Consider the following 25,233-nt stretch of genomic DNA (forward strand, 5'->3'; position numbering starts at 1 on the left):
GAGGCATGCTATGTGCTAACAATAAACCACTAAAACATGGAAAATTAATAAGAAATATTGATGATCTGGTCACCTCAAATGGGATGACCATCTATTGGAAAAAGATCAAGGGTCATTCTAAAGTAGAGGGACCTGACAAAACTGGAAATGACTTAGCTGATCAGCTGGCCAAAACCGGAGCCATGCAAGGGTATTTAATTGAGATCGAGTCCCTGTTGGGGGAAATCCAGGTCACTGCTATCACTAGGTCCCAGACAAATGCTCACAAAGAACTCTCAACTGCCCAGTGGAGTAAGGAGACCCCAGATGCTGATTTGATTACAGCTCAAAAAGGGGATCCCATCATTGGTAAGTTTTATCAACACATTGAGGACCTGGAGCACTTTCCCCTGACGGATACCAATTGCATTGGGAAGAGGACCACAGAGTGTTGATGAAATGTCCAACAATGTTCCGAATCCAAGACGGTTTGTTGGTGAGAAGATCCATATCTGGCCATGACCAGTGGATGGTCCCTACCTTATTCCGAAGCCTGATGCTAAGTCACGCCCATGATGTGGCCACAGCCGGTCATCGGGGGTTTCATATGACATTAGAAATCTTGCAAGAGGTTGCATACTAGCCACACATGGGGCAGGACCTCGACCAATACTTGAAGGCGTGTCTTGTATGTGCACAATTTCAGCCAACATCACTCACACACCGTGCTACCCTCCAAAAGAGGGGTATGACCCTGCCTTGGTCAGATTTGCAAGTCGATTTCATCGGGCCCGTGATTCGCTCCTCTAGGGGGAACAAGTATATGTTAACCGTAACATGCTTGTTTACTAAATGGGTAGAATATCTTCCAGTCCCAAACTGCAAGGCAGACACAGCAGCTGCCCTGATGATCAATCACATCTTCTTGCATTTTGGACTACCCCAAAGTATTGAGTCAGACCGAGGTAGTCACTTCACTAACAAAGTGATGACAAAGATGTGGGAGATACTTGGGTTAAAAAGGAAACTACTCATTGCACACCAGCAGTCCTCTAGTGGCGGAGTTGAGAGGAACAATATAACTGTTGTGAGCATATTAAAAAAGTTTGGGGCAGATTCTGGGCCAAGTTGGGATATTTGATTACCCCTTGTCCTGATTGCCATCAGATCTACCCCTTCTTCTGCAACAAAAATATCTCCATTTGAGCTGATGATTGGACAAAGGATGGTGCTACCCCAGCATCTGCTCTACAGAACCCAGGAGCAGACCTTGATAAATACCTCCACAACTCATGAGTACGTTGAGAATCTGAGAAAACACCTTCAACATGCCTTTGCGTATGCTCAGCGGAATCTAGAAAGATCTGCAGATAGTTTGAAGACCCACTATGACCTTAAGACAACTAAAAAGGAATATCAAGTAGGAGACAGGGCCTACTTGTATAATTTCAAAAGGTACCAAGCCAAGGAACGCAAATTCCTCCCAAGTTGGAGGGTTCCTTTTGAAATTGTGGACAGAATCTCAGCAGTCACCTACGGAATCCGCATCCACAAGGACAGTTTGACAGAGGGGGAAGACAAGTGGGTCCAAATAAACCAGCTAAAGAGTTGCCATCCCAGGCATATTTTGTGGCAAATAGAGGAGCCGACCGGAAACCAAGAAGGGGAAAATCCAGAGACATAAAAATAATTACTAAAGGTTCATTGTGTACATGCAAGGAGAGTGTTAAGACCATTATTAAGTAAGGCAGGGAATATTGTAAATTGTATTCAATGCATGCATCTGCCCCACTACACCCCTTGCGGAGTAGTAGTGGGGAAATTTCCATAACCGTGCTATGTTCTGTTTTCTAGCATTGGAATTGAAAACCACCTAATCATGGAGGAGGACTCCTCGAGGACTGGAAAAAACAGACCCAAGAGCTCCACACTTCCAACCAGAACCAGCAAGGAGAGCGGGTCGCATCCATCACTGATGGGAGAAACAACCAGATTTTTTTCACATGGACCGAACGAAAAATAATACCATGTGCCCAACTCCCCTTCGACTGGATGTCCCGCCAGAGTCGGGGGGGATATTTGAACCCATGCCAATGCACTCTACTACACACCTTTGCCAATGGGGAAAAGAAAATCAATGCCCGCGGGCTGTGTAAGCGCTTTAAAAATGTGAATGCTTTAAAAATGTAAAACTGTCAAAAATGGAGGCGATAACCCTGTGCGCACTAAAATCTGAAAATGTGTGCATGGTGCATAAACCACAAAATAGCTGCACACCCTGACACACACACAGGCAAAGTTGGTGTAAAAACAGGATTTGCTGCTGTCATTTGTCATCTGTCACCTATCATCTGAAACAAGGCCACAGAAGGGCAAAATCCAAAAATGCCCTTAAAAATTCTTTCATTTTCCCAGAAAATAATGGAAAGGAAAGTGTGCTGAAATCATGGATTCTCTAGGCAGTCAGAGGAATCCAGGCATCACTGCCCGACAGCTGCCTAAGCAAATTAGCTGTCAAACCAAGTTTAAAAGTGTTTCTATTTCCTGATTAAAATTGTAAAATCCACCTATTCAAAGCATGTTTGTGAACGGCTAATTATTTTAAAATGTCCAAATCCCTTATAAACTGTACTTATTTTTATATGTGTTGAAGATAAGACTTTATTGTGAATCTTGCCTTGTCATCTAAACAGTAACCCAGTCTGGAGTTAATCCACTATTTAATTCTGATCTGACAGCCTGGCCTGGCCTGGGAAAGTTGGCATCTCAGCTAATGGCTGCTTAATGGATTCCGCATAATGAAAACAAAGAAAGCCTCAGACAGTCATCTTCTGGCTGACCCAAGGACAAAGGAAGGCTGGGACACCCATCCTGCTAAAGGAGGGGCAGGATGTGGAGGAGGTTTCTCAGTGAACTTTAAAGGACTGGCCATTTGCTCACTTTGGAAGTAAGAAAAAAAAAACCTGGCCTGGATTTTCAATGGAAATTACTTATTTTTGCCTCCGAACTTTATGACATTTAACAAGGCAGCCAAAATAAGTAGATGGGTGAAAAATACAAACTTATAAATCTTAACTCATGCTAGACAGTTGAAGATTTGGTAGGAGTTCTTACTACATAAGGAACCAAAGATTCACCAAAACACTGATTGTGGCAAAACTATTACTGTTGCAAACTTAAGATTGTATGTACATGATCATCTGATAAGCGCCCAGAGATGTACCGAGTTAGAAATGATTAATCCAAACTGTTATGGTGAAAATTGATAAAAATTCGTAGAATGAGAAAAACAGCTCGCCCAAAGATGGGGAGTGAATGTGAATGTAGACAATCGCATATAACATATATATGTCCAATTTTATTAGGGTACATAATGTTAGAAATGTACATGTGTGCATAAGTTATGTTTTGGTAAAAATCAATGTTGGCGTTCCTAAATCGTGTCATAAGATGACAGCTCTGTTCAGACCGCCAACCAGGACAAAGCACATGCCTGTAGCCACTCACAGACATGGGGGTGTGTTTTGAAGTTCTGCCCATGCAATAAACTTTGTAATGTATAAATATAGGAGTTTCACTACACATCGGACACACTACTTCCAGAACCCATCCAGATGTCCGCGCAGCACCTTTCACCATTTCAAAATGCTTTTTCCATCCCATCCTGCTCTGGTATATTGTTGTTTATATTATAGCTCATGTATGTTAGGACCTGATTAGTGTTGCTTTCCTTAGAACGTTTCTCCATTTAAGCATTTTTGCACCGTTTTGCAGTATTTCACAAAGCCATTTTTACCTGTCATTTTTAAGAGTCCATTTCCAAAAACGGTTTCTCTCTTGTTTGGGGAGGGAAGATTGCATATAACTCTAGACATTGTCTTTCATTCCTGAATACCTGCGGGTTGCTCACATTGGTGTAGGATTCCTCATTGGCATTTAAACAAACATTTGCAGAGGGAACTATTAACCTAAACACCATCTGTGCACAAAGCAAAACTGTTCCTTTTCCTGTGTTTCTATTCTGCATTAGTATAAGTGAATTCAAGTGCTTTGCTTATTTTTGATTTGTATTGTCACCCTTTGGATGATTGCTGCCCCATATATATATATGTGTATTAAACATATGTGTGATTTGAATATTAAATAAATAAATAGATCTTTACCTTTACAAACTAGCCTGATTCCTGGTTCAGTGTGACCTGGGGGGGGTGGGGAGGGGGGTTTGAGACGGGTGTGATATGAGTGGTATATCAGTCAGAATATTGAACTTATAGCCAAAAACAAATAAGGGTTTCATCACGCGCTACATGCTAGGCGAGACCTGGGTGAGTGCCTGATTGAAATCCCTTACATCACACAGGCACTGAGTCAGAGAGTATATCTAATGAATAGTATCATCCGTTTCTGAAAACATTCTGTGAAGTCTTGGCGGTTAGTATTGTGGTGTTTTTATCACACAGTTCAGCCGACATGTGTTTTGACCCTCCTGGTTTTTTTTCAAAGAATGTGTTGGGTAAAAGTAGACATCTATATGGATGGCGAGCTCTGGATAGATAGCTCTAGTTGATTAACAACCGGTAAAGACTGGGGGGCCTCTGCAATAAGATGAGCGGTCTTAGTTGTCTTCTGAGAGATATACTCTCTTACAGAGCGCCTGTGTGACCCAGGTTTTTACCCTTTTCTGCCTACCAATGAGTGCTTTGAGTATTTCACACCAGCCCAAAAGACAATCGGCCTCATCATAAGTTGGGCAGAGCGGCAGAAATGCAGCACTGACACTATTACTGCCGCATTACCGCTCTCCCCCAGCTATGAGTTGGGCGGAAAGTCACCCAGCTTACCTCCAGCTTTCAGCTGGAGGTAAATCTGGTAAGTGTCCACCCATTTACAGCGCTAATTCCGCGGCAGCAGTAATAGCGTCCAGCATGCCCCATAGAGTCCTATGGACTCTAAAATGAAATTGGGACTTACAGCAGTACCGCAAGTCAGGATCCTGCACTAATAGCACTCGACCAAGTTGCCATAATGCTATATGCGTTGGCGGTATCCAGGCGGATTTACTGCCGGGACACCGCCAAGGCTCTGATGAGGCCCAATGTCATCATGCCATTTCTTCATTATGGTCAAGTTAGCCAATCACCTCTGGAAAGTCAAGGTTGCTGATCAACCTCTTCCCCCACCTCTATCACTAGCAATGGAGGGGCTAACCATGGGAAACCAGCTCCATCATTAAAGACATAACATCCTCCACAACAACCTTGAGTATTCCACAAAGGGGTTGGGGCCGTACATGCCTCTGAAAGGAGTAGATGAATGGTCAGTGATGGTAGGCTGTAGAACTTGCATGGATGAGAACGGAGGTCATTACCAGACCCAGAGAACTCTATACCCATGGAGCAGAATTGAGAAGGCATCAGAGGGCTCACTCAGTAGAGCCTGGTTTGGGACAAATAACGTGTGGTCCACCGGAAATTGAGTGCCTAGACCCAGCCCAATAAGGGATAAGAGGCCAAATGCTATACCCATTCGATCCCGGGCACAAAACACTGAGGGTTGACTTGACGGGGCAAAGAAGAAGCAAGGAGCCAAGAGATCACCCCCAGAAGAGCCACCCAATGTCCGGTGTGATGCATGGCTTGCAGAAAATGACAATGCCAGTGGACATATGCAGGAAAACCTTAACTGCTGCTGGACGACCTCTCAGAGGAAGAAGAGGGGCCTGCCTTTGAGGAAATAGAAAAACTGCAGTTGAGAGTGTTGTGGTGGATTGGAGAGGGGAGAGTAGTATTGGAGTGGAGAATGGAGAGCAGTAGTAGCTTGGGGAGTGGAGAGTGGTAGGGCAGAGAGTAGGAAGGAGTAAAGTCAGAGGGTGTAGGTAGAGAGAGAGATCAGAATGACAAAGAAGGAGCACGTAGGCAGATAGAGAGAGAGAGAGAGGGAGAGAGAGAGAAAGAGAGAGAGAGAGAGAGAGAGAGGGTGGAGTTGGAGTAAAGAGAGTAGTAAGCGGAGAGGGAAGGAAGTGCAAGACACAGGTAGAAGAACATCAGGGCTTGAAAGACAGGCGATAGTTTGGGGCTTCAGTGTCTCAAAGGCACAACCTGGAAACCCCTTAGAATCAACCCTCAGATAGTGTAGGTTACACCTAGGAAGGCACTGCAGAAGGTTAGACAAGTAAGGCAGTCCCCTTTAAGCCCTCATGGATAGCAAGACAGAACTTAGATAGTAGGGGTAAACAAGATGCTAACCTGGGACACAGGGATGTCTGCGTTTGGTAGGGTCTTGCGTGTTCTAGACTAGAGATAGAGGGACAGATCTTAGAGCCTGTTTCAAAAACTTAAATAAAAACCCTTACTCTATCTCTGGGAGTTGGTGTGTTATTAAGGCCATCTGTGACAATATGAAAAAACGTACTTTCTTCATGTATGGTGGATTTCCCCATGCATTTTCAATTACATTATGCAATGATGTACTTTAAAGCAGTGTAAATTCTGGGATGAATCAACCCACTTATTGCTCTGACATGAAGCATCACTGTGTTCTGGTGGTGCCAGAAACATCAAAATGGCCGCAAAACCCTTGTGTGTGCCAAAACCTCTGAAAATAACGCTCTGCAAAGCACAAAAAGATGACTGCCCAATCTGTGAAAACAAAATCAGAATATCGAGGCTGAGTACCCCAAAAGGAAACACACCGAACACGGGTTACAAAGGAACATACAAAGTACTTTATTTTATAATGAATCCAGTTACTACAAACAGCAAAAATCAGGCCCTCAGTACAACTCAACGAACTCCAGCGTAGTTCAATGTGTTCAGTGAGAGATGCTGTACATTAGAATGCACTGGATTTTTATACTTTTTGTGAGCACGATGTCCAGCCCCACTTCGGGTTAATATTCCACTAATACATCACCGATCTAAGGCTCATGCCAAGTCTCGCACATCCGCATATGACTGGTTTGCTTTTAATACATATATCTGCAAGCCTATACAGCAACTGTGTATTCTGGGATTTTCCATGTGGGTCTTCTTAAACATTGATACAATGTAGTTAAACAAGTGTTCTACATTCAGTATTTGAATACATTGTCTTTATTGTATACTCTGGGATTAGTTTAATTGCACGAGTAATCCTTTATACACAGGTCAACGAAGGACAAGGTCTCAGTTCACGACCTCAACAAGTGGCCTGCAGGCAAGTTACATATTAGCTACGTACAGAGGTCAAGACGGCCAAGTTGTATTTTGGAATGACATCGTCCACCATTTTAACTCACAGGGTGACTTTACAAAGCAAACCTAAAATGGCGGATTGACCTAAAATGGCGGCTTACATTGATTTTAAGGTCAGGACCTTGCAACATGGATTCCTTCGTAAGCGACTTACGAGCAGCTTGGCGTAGGCCAATATACATATATTTATTGTAATTGGAGGCACAATATAATTTATCTTTTGACAAACCCTCCTTTTGGCCTATGCCAAGTGGTAAAACTACTTTGGATCTCCTTGCAAATAACTCCATTCATCATCGTCCATGCACACTGAATCGCTGTCGGAAATATCTATTGCCATTAGGTCATTCACTAAAATTTCATTCAACACATATTCTTTGGAAGTTTTATCTGGGGCATACACTTTATGTCCTATCTACCCTATCGCTTGTGCGCAACATCCCCCTAGCATCGAACATATACTAGGTAGACACTGAATACAGCAACAAAGAAACAACAAGATTCCCAAAATAATCAGCAAGATCGAAAGTACCTTCCAACCCCAAGATCGCAAAAAGTCCCAGAACCAAGCGCTAAGATCCCAATTTCCCTCAGGAACATGCACTTCTGAACTAAGGACGTGCAGATTCTGTATTGCCTTGAAGATGGTTGGGGAGGAATCTGGTACGAAAACACAGCAAGCGGACCCCACTAATTTATACACTCCACCACGTTCAGCCAGAATGACATCTAATGCCATCCGGTTTTGAAGTGCTACTAGTCTTATCGCCTTCTGTTCTAACGTCATATTATAGAGTATGTCCGTGGTCCGGTTGATGGTTCTCTCCAGTACTCTCGCTAGTTTTCTGATATCTTCTGAATTCGCTATCTGCCCCCAAAATGGCACAACTGATTTTGCTATATCTCCCAAGATTTGTGCTGGGGTGTCACCATTCTCATAGACGAGCCTTTGAAACTTCTTTTGTACTAGTTATGAACACCCCAGGTAACAGGATCCCTAAATAACAGGTTCCCTGCCAATCCCTGGGCAACCATGGGAATGCTACATTACTGCAGACAAAGTAGACAGGTTCGCCTACATACAAAAGTCTGTTTTCCCCAGTCAAATTTGCAACGTTGGCACAACCTAGAAAATCTCCCATTGACTGAGTTCCATTCCTCTGTATGCAAAAAGAAACTGAATCGGGGCTATGATTAACAGTGTAAGAAGGAGGCATAGCACCCTTATTGCCTATCGGAGCCATTTTAAAGGAAATCAAAGATTGGAAAGGACGAGACAGTTTATCAGAAGGCCTAATAGAAGCAACGTTAGGTTTACTCCTGTTTGCGAAAAGCGAGCATCCCAGGGGAGTCAAAACACGTTTCTCAAAACTGTTCAAATTGGTGCCATCAAAGTTCCCTGAGATGTTATCATTCCAACGGCCAAAGAACAGTGATCTAAGAGAAGCATAGCAAGCAGTTGTCAAAGGTAAAGGATGAATATACCAATCTAACACTTTATCCCTGTGTTGCAGTAAATGTGAGCAGACCCAACAGTTAGACTTATTAAAAATGGCATGCGTAGCATTCATGATAAGTGGTAGAGTATTATTGTGGTACCTTTGTCTATGCTGAGAGTCCCTAGGGACAGAGTATGCAAATGTACAAAGGGAGTAGGAACAATAGGTATACTTTCAGCAGGTAACAAAATTCTAAAGAATGAATTTCCTCAAGGTACCACAATCATAAAGCAGTGACTATTAAAAACCTAAATATCATTATAAAAACACAGCAATACGTTTTCGGGGCCCAGGCGTTTTGTCCATTGTCCCGGTTGGTCACCCCCTCATTTACAAGACCCATACGAGCGGTAGCAGGCATTGTAGTCTTCAGACGGATACCCCAATGTTCGTTGCTGGTGACCTCCCGGCCACGCGACTTCTTAGTCCTTCCACATCCCTAGAACAGAATCCCCTTTCTCAAATATTTTGGGCAAAAACAAGCCCTCGATGATCCTTTTCTTCTTTGAATACACAGCCGAACCGTGCCGTAAGTCTATCAGATGCACAGCAAAAGCTTCCCGTAAGTCTATTTTCTTGGACGCAGATTGACCTTACTTTTCCCGGTACTGATTGATCCGGAAACAATATGTCGTCACTTCCTGTTGGAAGCAACGTGTCAGAGACAAGTGAAGATGCCGAATTAGAAACAGCAGTTTCCGGATGCAAAACTTTTGGAGAGTGTGGAGACAAAATGGGGCTTCCCCAAGCCTCACGGGCTCAGAGAGATTCTCCGACACACTCTCAGCGCTACTTACTGCTTTGGGATCATTGGTTGCAGCATTAGCAAGGGGTTCTGTTTCTTCTGTAACGTGTGGCACTGGGTGAGGAAGTTTCTTGACGTGGGATGCGTGGATCCAGTTCTTTTCTTCCAGAGACCTGCACCGCTGTTTGGGTGACCAACAGGACTTGGAACGGCCCACGCCAGCGAGGCGCAAGGCAGGAGGAGCGCTTAAATGCCTTGATGAGCACCCAACTCCCAGGCCGTATACTGGGCCCTCGTATCGCACAGGTAAAGCTTCTCGTACCTGGTGATAAATCAAATACAGGTTTTTAGAAAACTGGCTGCAATAGCCAGAAAGTAATACATTTTCAACATTTTTCAATGAATTGCATTTCAGAAGGTTCCAAATATTGGCAGGTCTCCCCATTACCACCTCAAATGGAGAGAGCTCAGTCTTAGTTTGAGGGGTTGTACGCATAGATAATAACATGCTCGGTAAGGCGTCCGGCCATTTTAGTTTGGTACTGGCACACGTCTTAGCGAGCTTGTTCTTGATGATACTGTTGTGTCTTTCTACTAGTCTGGCGCTCTGAGCATGTCTGGCCGAATTTAACCATTTGTCAATTTGTAATGCCGCACATATCTGCAGAATTACAGCAGCGACAAAATGTGGACCATTGTCCGACCAGATAACTCTTGGTAGCCCGAACCACAGGAAGTATTCCCTTAACATGGTTTTTGCAGTAGTCATGGCTGTAGCATCCTTAACAGGGAAAGCCTCAACCCATTTACTAAAAGCACAGATGACCACCAGCACATATTTCTTATTGTCACATCATTCCATTTCAATAAAGTCAAAGTGGATAACTTCAAAGGGGACAGAGGGTGGCCCAAAACTTCCCCTTGGAGTTACTGTCCCCTTTCCCACATTGTGCTGTAGGCAAATCATGCAATCCAGGACGTAGCGCTGGGCAATTTCCGAAATTTTGTCATTTACCCAAACTTTCTCTAACATTTTTGTCATCTTCTGGGCACATACATGCGTAGGACCATGGGCCATGATGACCATCATCATTATATACGCGTCAGGGAGTAGCCATTTCCCTTCCGCTATATCCACCCAACACCCATCATCATGAAGTTTCCCCAAGCCTTCAGCCCACCTCTTGGATTCTTCTAACGTGGCATCAGCTTGGATATCCCGTACGGACCCAACACCCTCATCCATTGCATAAGCATTTACAGTCTCCCTCGAAACATACATCTCCGTAAGGGGATCAGTAGCAGTTTGTCTAGCTATCTGATCAGCGAAAGCATTCCCTTTCACTATGTCATTTGTAATCTTTCGATGTGCTGCACATTTCATAACTGCTAACTGAGTAGGGAGCGCAAGCGCTGAGAGTAGTTGTACTATTAGGGAGCCATGTTGGATTTTAATGCCATGTGAAGTTAGGAACCCTCTCTCTGACCAAAGTCTCGCAAAGTTGTGAACCACCCCAAAGGCATACTGTCTATCAGTATATATAATTACTGCAAGCCCTTCCAAAAGTTCACAAGCTCGGGTCAATGCTATAATCTCTGCGGCCTGCGCAGAATTATGCATGATTCTCTTAGTTTCCACAACCGTGCTTAATGTGGTGATTGCATAAGCAGCTGTGGATGTACCATCCGGAAGTTTGAAGCAGGAGCCATCACAAAACAGTTCTCCTTGCGGATAATCAAAAGGAATGTCTTTCAAATCAAATCTACCCTTTGTCTCTTGTTCGTTAGTATACAGACAGTTATGTGACTCTTCATCGCCGCAAGTAGTATCTTGCGGGAAAGGTAGGAGTTCAGCCAGATTAAGAACACAACACCTCTTAATTTGAATGTGAGGAGCAAACAAGATCAATTCATATCTTGTCAACTGTGCAGAAGTGAGGTGTTGCGTTTGGGTTCGGTTCAGTAGAACATCTACAGAGTGAGGCACCATCAGGGTTAGATCATGGCCTAGGACCATTCCCTCACTCTGTTTTACAGACGCAGCGACAGCTCGCAAACATCTTGGCAAAGCGCTTGCTACAGGATCAAGGGTGGAAGAAAAGTAACCACACGGCCTATTCTTCCCTCCATGTTCCTGTGTTAATACAGCCAAAGCACATCCATCACATTCATGCACAAACAACACAAAGGCCTTTTCATAGTTTGGTGTGCCCAAAACTGGTGCAGAGCATAATGCAGTCTTAAGCAAGTCAAATGAATGGCAATGGCGAAGAAATGCACTTCTTCGTCAAAGCCAACATCAGTTTGATCACTAGTGAAAAATTTGGGATCCACACCCTACAGTAAAAAGCCATATCTATCAAGGCTCTAACTTCCTTCTGTGTATTTGGGACAGACATGCCAGAAATCTGTTTTATTCTTTCAGGTGTCAATCTTCTTCCCTCCTTTCACAGGAGATAGCCTAAATAGGCGACCTCTTGGCAACAATATTGAAATTTTTTAAGGAAAGCTTTGTGACCATGCTTGGCTAGATGGATAAGCAATAACACAGTGCCCTCCTTACAGGCGCTCTCAGAGTCAGCAGCTAAGAGCAAGTCATCAACATACTGAAGCAATGTACAAGTAGAGGGCAATTCAAGGGTATCAAGTTGTTCTTTCAAAGCCCTACTATAGATGCTAGGACTCTCTGTGTACCCTTGAGGTGCACGAGTAAATGTGAACGAGCGTCCCCCTAAGGTGAACGCGAACAAGTATCTACTATCCTTGTGTATAGGAATACTAAAGAAAGCATTCTTTAGGTCCACCTCACTAAAGTAAGTAGCTGTAGCTGGAATCATGCTTAGGATTGTCGTTTTGTCGTTACATCAGGCATAATTGGAAATTGTGGAGCAACGACTTTATTAATGGCACGTAAATCAATTATGAAACTGAATGGAATTGCATTATCGCCTTTCTTGTACACAGGTAAAATCGGACTATTACACAAACTTCCTGAAATTTCTTCAATAACCCCACGATGCACAAAATCGGAAACAATGCATTTCAGAGCTTGCTCGCCTTCAACTGAAATCTTATACTGGGGAATGCGTGGCAGCTCAATTCCGTGTTTCAAAACTATCTTAACGGGTTCAATCTGTAAAACACTGACATCATTGTCATCAACAGCCCACAAGCTCTCTGGTACATTAATGAATTCTGGCGGCAAAGGTCTAGTCAAGAATTGCGAGACAGAAAATTACTGTGGTGAAATCGTCAAGCGCACTCCATCAGAAGAACAATAAATCACTGCATTTAATTCTTTTAACAGATTCAACCCCAGCAAGTTCTCTCCACATTTCGAAGTCAACAGAAATGGACAGTGGTCCATAAAGGGACCCAAAGAAATGGGTACCGGCGAAGAAACCAGACAAGCAGCTGGTGTGCCAGAAAACCCTACAGAAACATTGGTTTGCCCTGACAGTGGAATGTTTGGAACCCGCGAATGATCGATGGAACACTTCTGTGCTCGAGTGTCTATCAAAAACTGATGTTTCCTATTTCCCACCATCATTTCAATGTAGGGACCTGTCTGATTGACGGGAATAGGTGTAGGTTCCAAACCCTGCTTCGGGCAATCCTAACAAAACAGAATGTCATCAAAAGGAAGCTCTTCAGATAAATATGCAGTGGAAGGATGATCAAATATGTTCCTGGTGTCCACACTCGAAATCTGATTATCCTGCGAGAAAGGTTGCTGAGGATCCTGTGTAAACTAACCTCTACCAGGGCCCCCTAAACCTGGGTGACCTCTGGATCGTCTACCCATATTCCCAAATGTGTTATTCGACCTTTGTCGAAGGACGGGGCATTGTGCACACCAATGACCCTCTTGACGACAATAGGTGCACTGGTTAATGTTCACAGGACCCAAGGGCACATTCCCTTGCGGGACATACTGACCTCTAATCTGAGAACTACCCCCTCTGGGGCCTCTAACAATTTGCTGCAATAGCACTTTAGTTTTCAAATCACCTTTTTGTTTTTCAACTCTTTCTTTTTCATTATTGACAAGGTTCTCGTGGTACTGAGCCATCTGCAGTAGTTCTGATTGCGATTTCACCTGCCAACTGCTCTCAGAAGACATAATTTGTGACTGGATATCTGGCAGCAATCTGTAATTACGAGAAGGAGCCAGGTAAGTTGGAACAACTTTAATCATCAACCTGAACAGCCGTGTCTTTGCCGCTGTCCACATGTCTTCTCCCCACCTCCCTCCAACCGCCAACGACTCGGCACGAGCATGGAATCCTCAGGAGAATTACAAGCCATTACAACCCTTCTCCCCGTCACACACACACACACACACACACACAGGAAAAGAGCGTGAACATGCCCCAAACACCACAAGTAGGAACTGGAAAAAAAAACAAAGGGAACACAGAGAGGGGGAACACAGGTAAAGAATATTGCCTAACAGGAAGGAGGAGAAGATTGGCCTAAAGGAAGACATAAATAAAAATCCTCAATCATCGGTAAACTCTAGGACAAAGTCCTTATACTTAGCTGGCACTTTCTTCACTCTCCTTGGGCAGATACTTGTGTCATTGCTAGTCTCCCCAGAAGAAGTATGCTCAGCAGGCCCCACTTCCCTTGGGAACAGCACAGAATCCTGAGAACTACCTTGGGAAACTTCATCAACTCCCCCACCCAGAGGCGCAACACCCTCACATTCCGGGGAAGAGACCACCATACTCTCACCCACTCCTGCACCCCCCGGTGCTGGCACTACCACCCTACTATTGGCCCCCGTGGACCCTGGAACGGACGCAATACAACCAGCCGCATCATCACCAGACCTAACCGTTCCCTCGCCACCTCCAACCGTACCATCACCACTACTGTCATTCGCGGAACCACACGATTCCTCACAAGGAGCAGCTGTCCAATTCCCATCAAAACTCCTATCCTGACCCCCCTTGTAGAGGTTATCTTCTTCCCGCCAGATGCCACCAGGATTTTCCACAGGAACCACACGTCTCAAACTCCATCTGGTACCGTCCTCTAACTTTACATAGCCACGACCAACCTTGGTCACCACACATGGCTGCATGAACTTGCTCAAACCCTTGGCCACGAACCTGGGATTCTTCACGACTACATGGTCACCCACTTTCACACGTAAGTGCCTCCTCCGTTTAAGCTGACTTTGCCAAAACACAGCCTGCATGGCGCGAACTCTATCAAGAACTTCTTGCATGTTCACACGAGTTTGAACACCACCCCCCAAGGCAGCGACCCTCAGCTTGGACCCAGGCTTCCTTCCCCTCATTAGCTCAAACGGAGACAAACCCGTAAGGAATGAAGGGGTAAGCCTATATGCCTTGAGTGCTCCGGACACCACACTGCACCACGGCAACCCATTAGCGATCGCCAACTGAACCGCTCCTTTCACGACCCGATTTATGCGCTCCACTAACCCATTGGCCTCTGGGTTGTACAAAGCCACTTTGTGGTGACGAATCCCTAACTTAGAGAAAAATTCTTGCATGGCACTTGATACAAACTGGGGACCATTGTCGGTGACAACTCCCGCAGGTACACCCTCCCTGTCAAACACTGATGCCAAAAAATCAATTACCTTTTCCGTAGTTGCGGAAGACAAAGCCGTGGCCTCCACCCACCTGGAGGTGTAGTCAACTAATACCACAAAAAATCTCAACCCACCTCCCAAGGCGTCTATGGGCCCGATGATATCCACCGCTACCTTGGACCACACATCTTGGGGCACCTCCACGGGGTGGATTGGCTGCGCTAAGGTCGTCTTACTTTTATCACTGATGGAACAGGCTGCGCAGTCTTTAACAACCCTTTCAACTTCCTCATCCATCTTGGGCCACCAATACCCCACTCTGAGCCTCCTTTTCGTCATAGATCTTCCGATGTGACCCTCATGCGCTAACTCCACAAGCCTAGCCTTTAGAGACTCTGGCGGAACTAACCTAGAACCTCTAGCGATGCCCCATGGACCATCCGACAACTCTGACCATACTTGACCAAATGACTTACTCAAATCTTCCTTGCCCGCACCAGTCGCGAGAGCTGACTTAATACTGTTCAAAATGGGATCCCGACCACACTCAATATCCCACTCCTGTTCACTGATTGCAGGAAACACTTTGGCCACCAAGGTGCACTCGTCCCCTGCTACATTCTGGACCGGATCCCCGACATACGAATCTTGGTGTGGGAAACGAGAGAGACAGTCCGCCACAGCATTTTTCTCACCAGGCACATACTCGACCTTGAAATTGTACTCCCCCATGTCAGCCATCCAACACATCACTCTGGAAGATGCTTGGGACAATCCTTTGGTTGTTAAAACGTGCACTAACGGTTTGTGATCGGTGCGCAAAGTGTATTCCACACCCCATAAAAACGTCCTAAAGTGCTTCGATGCCCAGACCGCAGCCAGGGCCTCCCTCTCTATCACGGCGTATCTGCGCTCTGTCTCACTGAGTACCCTGGAGGCAAAGGCAACAGGGCGGAAAGCCCCCTCAAGCCACTGCTCAAGTACAGCACCCACACCGTATTCACTCGCATCTACGGTCAAAACCGTCCTCCTAGAGGGACAAAAGGAAACCAAAGAAGGAGCTTGATCGACTAGAGCCTTCAAATGTTCAAACTCGCGCTGGCACAACTCAGACCAGTCAAAACAAACACCCTTTTTGAGTAAAGCTCTCATGGCAACAGTCTTGTCAGAGTACGTGGGAATGAACCTGCTGTAATATTCGGCCAACCCTAAGAATGATCTCAGCTGGTCCTTGCTGGCGGGTGGTGACACCTCACACAACACCTTCACCAAATCAGCCTTAGGATGTATCCCCTTAGCATCTAAGGTGTGTCCTAGATAAGTGACGCTCCCCACTCCAATCTTACATTTACTCATTTTGACTGTCAAACCACTCTTCTCCAATATGCCAAGAACTTGCAAAAGCCTCTCATCATGCTCCCTGTGCGACCTGCCCCACACCAAAATATCGTCCTGAAAATACTCTACGCCTCCCACACCGGAGAACAGCTTCTGCATCACTCGCTGGAAAACAGCAGAGGCGGAGGCTAAACCAAAAGGCATTCACCGGAAACGAAAGGCCCCAAACGGGGTGATGAATGAGGTGAGGGGGCGCGATTCAACATGAAGGTCCACCTGGTGATAGGCAGAGGATAGATCAAGAGTGGAAAAATGAGACGCTCCCCCCACAAGAGAGAGCATTTCGTTGATGTTAGGCAAGGGATGTCTGTCGATCCAGATATTGCAATTCAAATCCCTGAGATCGACACACATCCTCATGCCTCCATCAGATTTGCGCGCCAATACAATAGGAGCCAGCCACTCTGAGGATTCCACCTCTTCAATCACACCAGCCTCCAAGAGTTTGTCCAGTTCTGCCTTGAGTGGCTCCCGTGCGACAATGGGCACCCGTCTGACCTTATGCACCACCGGGGTAGCACCCCTTTTCAAAACTATTTTGTGGGAAAAACCACGCAACTTGCCCAAAGTGGAGGAGAACACCGAGGGAAATTTGGCCTGGAGAACATCAGCCGTCAATATACTAGCACCCTTCCACTCATCCCCACCTTCCTTGCTCACACACAAGACTGGGACCGCCTTACCCGGGCGAACCTCGATATCAAGAGCTGCCTGTTCATCCCAACCAATAACAGGATCACCCTTGTGTGCCACATAAAGTTTGCCTCTAGTCTTTCGCCCGTGGAACTCTATGTCAACCCAGTCATAACCAAACACTTTAATGGGGACACGCCCATAAGCACAAGGTTTAATGTCAGGTGGAATCAAGTCGGACACCTTTTTCTGAAACTTAGCCTTGTACAGCTCGGGAGAGACCATGGTAGAAGGAGAGCCAGTGTCAACTAATACACTAAGGGGAACCCCATTCACACTGAGGGTAGCCCACGCGCTCTTCTTGGTGGGTCCCACACTCAATAGCACCCCCTCCTTGGCACGCACACCCGGGACCTGCGAAGGACTGACGTACCCAACAACAGTTACATCCTCATCGGCCCCGTCGGGGTCCACCATGTGCACACTCTCCCTCTGCGGACCACCCCTGCACATGCGGGAGTAATGCCCCTTCCCCTTGCACTTCCTGCACACAACTGCAGAAGCAGGACACTCCTTGGACCCTGCAACATGTCCTCGCCAGCCACACTTCTTGCAAAGGTCTTTGGCGCTATGGCGCTAAACGTTCCTCCTTGGTCCTTGTCCCTGGCACGGGTATCCTCTGCCTTGCGTGGCTGAACCATGTGTACCACATCCACTTTTTCAGTCATTTCCTTGACGCTCTTCCTGGACTCCTCCAGGGCGCGGGCTAACTCAATCACTTTATCCAAAGGAGGGTCCTTTTCCATCCATAACCTCTCCCTAACCTTGGAATCACTTGTCCTCATCATGATCTGGTCGCAAATGTACTCCTCTATAAGGCCCGTGAACTTGCAGGTCGAAATAAGGGTGCGCAGGGCCGTCACGTAGGAGTCAATGCTTTCACCAGGACCTTGCACCCTCGAGAAAAAGTGATACCTCTCCAACACTATGTTGGCTCTCTTGCCGAAACGGGCCTCCAACTTCTTGAGAGCAGTTTCATAAGCCAACACCACCGCCTGGCCCCCCTCCCCTTCGCCATCGCCAGTGGGCAACGCCAACACGTTATTTCCTGGAAGATGTCTGAAGATCCTTAGGCCCTCCGTGCCGAGACAGTTAAGTAGGGCCGTCTCCTTATCATCGTCTGACAGCCTCGAACCCCTTGAGGCTCTAAGGTACACTTTGAAAGTGTCCACCCAAAGCTCCCATGCAATGGGAGGCTCACCCGGGTTGGGTAAAAAGGCGGGGGGAGGACGGGCATTGCTATGCTGCATGACTGAACAATGCTGTAGAAGGCAATCTTGCAAACGAGGAACTGGTAGAAACCTCACAAGAGAAGAGCACAGTCGGCAATACAGATGCGGGCCCAAGGACACTTGAACAGGGTTAATGGCAAATTCAGCAGAAGTAGCAAGAGGAAGAAAAAAAAAAAAATTCTTCTGCTGATAGAACGTGGAGAGTTAGTTCGGAAGGGCCCGTTGGCACTCCTGGGACCTTAGGGGTTAACTGTAAGTGGAGAAAAGTCAAATCCGCCCCTTTCCAGTCAAATCCGCCCCTTTCCAGCCACAGGGGCTGTTTTCTCCTCCTCTAGGGGCGGGACGGTAAAATCCCTGACGCGGGCACAGTCACGCTGGCAAACCGCCAGGAGAAGCGGCGAGGAGGGGGAACCCACCCAGGCCAGATCCCCACCCGAGCGTGCGCGGCCTCACCTGCGAGGAAAGCTGGAGGCTATTAACGCCGCGCTCAACCCAGGCCCGGGAGCGCGGCGACAGCAACAACAGTGGTGGCTGGTGTGGGCCGCACTCCACCACGTCCGGGAGCGCGGCACGGGAGGCACCAGTCTCAGGCACAGAAGACCGTCTGCTGACAGCAACAACAGTGGTGGCTGGTGTGGACCGCACTCGACCACGTCCGGGAGCGCGGCACGGAAGGCACCAGTCTCAGGCACAGAAGACCGTCTGCTGAGGAGAGTGCGACCAGGCTGCTGGGCTGAAGGAGAGCCTCCAAGACAACAGGACACACGGCTTCGTCAGGCGCGTGGGTATCAGGTTGAAGCTCGTCGCCAGTGTAATGACGAGAAGGAGCCAGGTAAGTTGGAACAACTTTAATCATCAACCTGAACAGCCGTGTCTTTGCCGCTCTCCACACGTCTTCTCCCCACCTCCCTCCAACCGCCAACGACTCGGCACGAGCATGGAATCCTCAGGAGAATTCCACGCTCATGAAGAGAGCACAAACTGGAAAAGCCATTACAACACAATCCACACACAAATTTGTCCACAAATAATCTTTTCCCAGACTCTGTGCCTAGGTCTTGTCCACTGAAATCCGAGAATACCTGTTCGAACCGATTAAAGAACTTGGTAGCACCCTCAGACTTTCCTTGGGCACAGGCCATAAGTTTGTCCCAAATAATTATTTTCTCTGGAATTATGGTTTTCAATTTTGCAATGATTCTATCAGGCAAAGTTAATATCACTGTTATGTCACACTCTTCAGGCACTGCCTGAGCCAGCTGAGCTAGCCACTTGGTACTGTGATGTCATGCAAGTACCAAGTGGAATGTTGATGTATGAGTGAGAGAAGGATGTGCTGAGTGTTCTGTTTCTGGGTCAGTTGGTCCCTCCCTCCCTGGGTGATGGGTGCCGGTGATCTATCTTAGTATCTATCTTATGTCTTATACCTTATGTCTTTATGTCCTGTAACATGTAACTGAAGAACTGGAAGTAAACTTACTTATAAGCAACCTAACCCAAGTATGGACATTGCTTTACTACAATGGCGACGAGGATGGGATCTCTGGAGAAAGGAAAGCTGGAAAGGTGACTGCAGAGACCTGCTGCGGGGGGGTGCAGGAATCAACAGGACCAAGCAAAGAAGACGACATCACCGCCCTCAAGTAAGCATACCCATCACCCAGGGCGGACAAGGGAGGAGAGGGAGGAGGAGGACCATAGCAAGGACCATAGCAGATTGGATCAGCAGCCCATTGCTTTGGGAGTGAAGGGTCCCGGGGCATGAGAAGCCTAAGGGGTCCATGTAACAAGGGTGGCCCTAGAATGGTGGTTTGTGGGACAAAAGAAGAGGTGGTCCATTTAAGAAAAGTGCCTCTGGACTTATATGAACAGACCAGCAGCCTGTTTTCTACAGGAGTGAAGTGTCTGTAGCCATAAGGAACATAATGGGACTGCAGGAGTGGTGAAAGGCTCCTCAATATGATGGAAGGGTTTCTTTAAATTATTAAGGTAAAGAAAGGATAAACGTTTCTTTATACCCTTCATATTGGACTTAAATGGATGTGATATATATGCATGAAGTATGGTTCCTGGGATTGTTTAGTGCACACATGATCAGTGCTTGGGGAGTTAGAATGAGAAGATTCGTTGATCCGCTTTAGTAAAAGTGCTCCTGGACTAATTTGGACGGACCATCAGCCTGCTATCTAAGGGAGTGCTGTGTCTGGAGCCATAAGGAACTTAAAGGGACTGCAGAAGTGAGTGATGAAAGGCTCGCCAATAAGATAGAAGGGTCCCTTTTAATCTGAGGTGAAGCCTTTCCTTTGTGTGCACGCAGTGAAGGGTCCCATAAACAGAAATGAAGTAAAGGAAGGATAATTGCTTCTTTATGTGCTTCATAACGGATGGACAATGGACGTAATATATATGTGCCAAGTATGTTTCCTGAGACTGTTCAGTGCACGGATGATCAGTGCTTGGGGTGTTTGAGCGGATCTCTTTTCAGTGGTGCGTGAAGAAACAGCGCGTAGAGCAGAAAGCACAGGAGCTCAACGGACCATTGGTCTACTAGAGAGCACAGGAGGAGCACAGGAGTTTAAATTGGATTTGGATGGAACGGAGACTAGGAAGGGAGAAGCGATCCCACGTTTCGGGAACACGCTCTAATTTTACTGTGTGGGGAGGAATGCTGTACTGCTCGGTATGCAGCAAACATCCTCCGGCCGTGAGGGGTATGATGTAGCAGGCGACGTGGCGAAGTACTGTGGAAGGCATCCTTCGCTCATGAGGTCGGGTGCAGGTAACGCCGCTCCGCCTCACTACTGAGGCGCTATGCAGCGGCCAACATGTTGGTAAAATTGTTGTACAATGCTACTTGTATGAGACTGTATAATGCTTAAATACATGTTGAGATGGAGTTTATTTTGTTTTGCATTTAGGATTTAAGTTAAGAACTTAATTAATGCAATGTTGGTTGTTGTTGTACTGAGTATTAGTGTGGGCTTTGGTGAAAACTGTTGTATGAGAAATGCTGGTCTGGTGAGAGTGTGTATGGAATGGGTAAGTCACTGCAGTTAGAATTTAACCATTTCTTTAATATTTGCAGATTTATGGACTTTTTATACAGTTTACTGAAAGGTGCATAATTAAATGCAATGTGATACCGTGTGGAGCTCTTTGTGTGTGAATGAGCTAGTGTAACTTATTGAGGATTTTTAGGTTCAAAGAGTTTTATAGACTTTTGGCTTTTAGACATTTAGAATTAATGCAGGACATGGACAAGCAAAAAGAACTATGTAGGAAATATTTTGCATTTAGGATTAATGCAAAACATGGATAAGCAAAAGAACTATGTAGGAAATGTTTATGTTAAATCACCAAGCCTAAAGAAATGTCATTTGTGGTTCATACATTGTACATAAGGTTGACTGTGAATAAGTAAACCTGATGGATATGTATCTGGTTATGAATGATGTGAGATTAGTTCATGTTCAAATGACTTTGGGTCATTAATCTGTTTGGTAGGTTAGGAGTTAGGACAGTTAGGATTACCGTCCATCTGTGTTGAGATGGGGTAGCGCTTTTGCTTAAATATGTGTATTAGGTAGCGCCCCATGAGATGGAGGAAGCGCTTTTATTTAAATTGACGGTATTGAGGTGGCGCCTCATTTAGGTGTCAATTGGTTGGCAAGGGACACTTGTTTTAAGATGACTAAGTGTTGCTGGGAGGTAGGATCCATAGTAGTTGTGGATTTTGGTACATTGTATACGGAGGTAGCGCATTTGTTTACTTAAGCATGGTGAGTAAAGTCCTCTTTTGGTTATGGGGACGTGTGAGGTAAATCCTGGGGGAAGCGCCCTTTCAGGTGCAGGAGTGAGTAAGTGGAGAAGTGCACTAAGGTGAGTGGGAGTTGTGGTCGGGTGATTTTAGGAAGATCTTAGGAATGGTAGTAGTGCACTGTTAGAAGAAGTCAACTCTTATCTGAAATGGACAGGTGGTTTTGTTGGATGAAGATGTGGTAGTGGTTATCTTAGAATTAGCTGTTGTACTGGTTGTGGACGCCCTCTGGTGGTAACATTGGCTAAACGGAAATATGTTGTCCAAGATGAAGAGTTGCCTTGTAGTTGTTTTCTTTTTGTGTTATATGTAAATCCAGGCCAAGGTACCCCAAGGTCAGGATTATGGGACTCGTCAGTGCTGCCATTGAATTGAGCGTTTAGTCCAACCCACTGTTTTGTTGGTGCTCTTGGAGATGCCTGGCCAGTATCTTCGAGTTGTTGTAGGATCTGTTTATCTTGGTGTGGTTGAGTTGGGCTCTTCTGGCCTAGTCCTTTTGTTGTATTTGTTTGTATATTCGTGATGTAGGCATAGTGGTGATATTTCAGCAGTGGTTAGCGGTTTTATGAATTCTCTCAATAGGTATGGTGATTCTGTTGTTTTCCTGGATGTCTAGTATTGTGCCAGGATCACAAGCCATGCTTCAGGTTGGCCGCTTGGAGGCTCGCCTGTGGCAGGGGCGGGCAGAAGGATATATGTTATGTTAGCGTGTGTTTGGTTTGTAGGGTAGCTTTAGCCTGGTGTATAGGCTGGCATGTGTCTAGGGTGAGAGTCTAGAGTTTATCCATGCCAGGGATAGACAGAAGGTGATTTGTGTTGGTATTGAGGGTGACCTGGATATGTAGGTGAAGTTTGGAATTGCATGGCTGTGGGATTTCTTGTGAAGCTGTATGGTGGATGGTGATGTGACTTGCCTATATGTAAAGTGCTTATTGTTTGTGTAGACGTTTCGGTAAGGAGGGAGATGTGTTATGTCACACTCTTCAGGCACTGCCTGAGCCAGCTGAGCTAGCCACTTGGTACTGTGATGTCATGCAAGTACCAAGTGGAATGTTGATGTATGAGTGAGAGAAGGCTGTGCTGAGTGTTCTGTTTCTGGGTCAGTTGGTCCCTCCCTCCCTGGGTGATGGGTGCCGGTGATCTATCTTAGTATCTATATTATGTCTTATACCTTATATCTTTATGTCCTGTAACATGTAACTGAAGAACTGGAAGTAAACTTACTTATTAGCAACCTAACCCAAGTATGGACATTGTTTTACTACAATCACCTGAGGCGGTCTTTCACCAGCTGGCCTTTCTCCATCGAGTCTAGTTATTTTCACCCATGTATCTCCCAACCCTGGCACGAGGTCTATAGTTCTAACTTGTTTCCACAAATTTACGGGCAGGAGTAGAGGGAATAACAAATCGATATCGCCTAAGGTGAACACTGAGGATTGCAAGACGGACTCTATTTCTTTATATAATCCTGTCAGATTTTTCCTAATATCAGGAATATATTGTCTAATAGTATTCACTTCCTGTCTTGAAAACGGGACGTGAACGAACTGCGATACATAATGTGCAGAAATGTCCACAGCGACTATATTTCGTGCAACATCGGCCACAATCTCAACCTTCAGGACAAATGTTGGAGGAACCTCTCTCATAGGCAACTGAGAAGTAGGTGACTCTGAACGCTTACTAAGCAACAGAGCTAAATCGAGCGCTAAAGCAGTCGTAGAAGTGTCAAGTGAAAAAGCTCTCTTGTAAATACTCAATAACTCTGTGGGACAACTAATCTTTCTTTTTACACAATCATCCTGTAGGTACTCTATCATTACCTGTATCACTTTCCTCTGTATTTCTGGCGTATACTGACTATGTGTGTCATATACTTCAACTAGAGTTATCGACATATCCGAAATCCATCTAAGCGCGTCCTTCGTACAAATTCGTGCTTCCTCGATATCGATTTACGACAAGGAAGTAACCGTTTCTGTACATACATACTTTCCTCCTCGTCATCCTCATTCTGCAACTTTTCTAACTCCTTTCTATACCCAAATAACCTATTGACATGCTCATTTACTTTCTCCACAGTGTCTCTAGAAAACGCTAAAGTATTTAGATCCCTTAACCCTTGTGGGAGATCTGTATTATTTAATTTTCCCCACATTACACATAAATTAAACCTTCAATAAAAACATTTTTTTCAGGAAAATTATTCATATTACAAAGTGTGGCAAAAACATTAGCTTGATCATCCTTCTTCATACAATACTTAGCCCATGCAATCAAATCACGTTTCTTCTCTGGTGGTACAGTATTGCGAGTGACAACCTTTGACCCGGCACCTTGATCAACTACAAGCGGCTCAGGACCACTTGGAAGAGAGGGAGCAGGCAAAATCAATGGAGGTACTGTAACTGGTGCGATAAGAAGAGGTGGAGGAGCCGGAGGAAGGGGAACATTAGGAGGAGCAGGAACAACGGGAACAGCAGCAGGTATAGCTGGAATAGCAGGAGGAAGAGGCAAAGCAGCAGGAAGAGAAACATACAGAGGTGGCGCAGAGGCACCAGACCTTCTTTCATTTAACAATTTATCTATAAATTCATCGGAAGCATGGAGGTCTTTGGAAGGATGTATCTTCTGAATTCCAAGTGAGAAAACCCTATCCATATTCCTAGTCAATTCAGAATGTTTATCTTGGTCATACAATAATGCTTTTTCGACGTTCGTCTTATGACGGCGCGTGTGTTTTTCTCTACTTTTAAGTTGCTGCAACGCTTCTTTTTTCTAATTCTGTAAAACATCAAATGCTGCAGGTCTAGCCTTTTTCTTTAATAGAATTGACTCTAAATACTCAACATGAGGGATTTCAAAACTACCATTGATTGGCCACTGAAGTTCGGAGGCATGTCTGGTTTATCTGTGCCAAATGTCATTAAATACTATACTTCCAATGCCATGCTTACAGTACATAGTACATGCCGGTGACCCCTCCTGTGGTGCGGGATGGCTAAATTCCAAAGATTGTTTATCGCTGCGGAACAACGCCCTGCAGCAGGTAGACAATTTCCCAGG

Source organism: Ambystoma mexicanum, chromosome 5p (assembly GCF_040938575.1).
Source record: "Ambystoma mexicanum isolate Mex_15411 chromosome 5p, UKY_AmexF1_1, whole genome shotgun sequence".
Taxonomy (NCBI): domain Eukaryota; kingdom Metazoa; phylum Chordata; class Amphibia; order Caudata; family Ambystomatidae; genus Ambystoma; species Ambystoma mexicanum.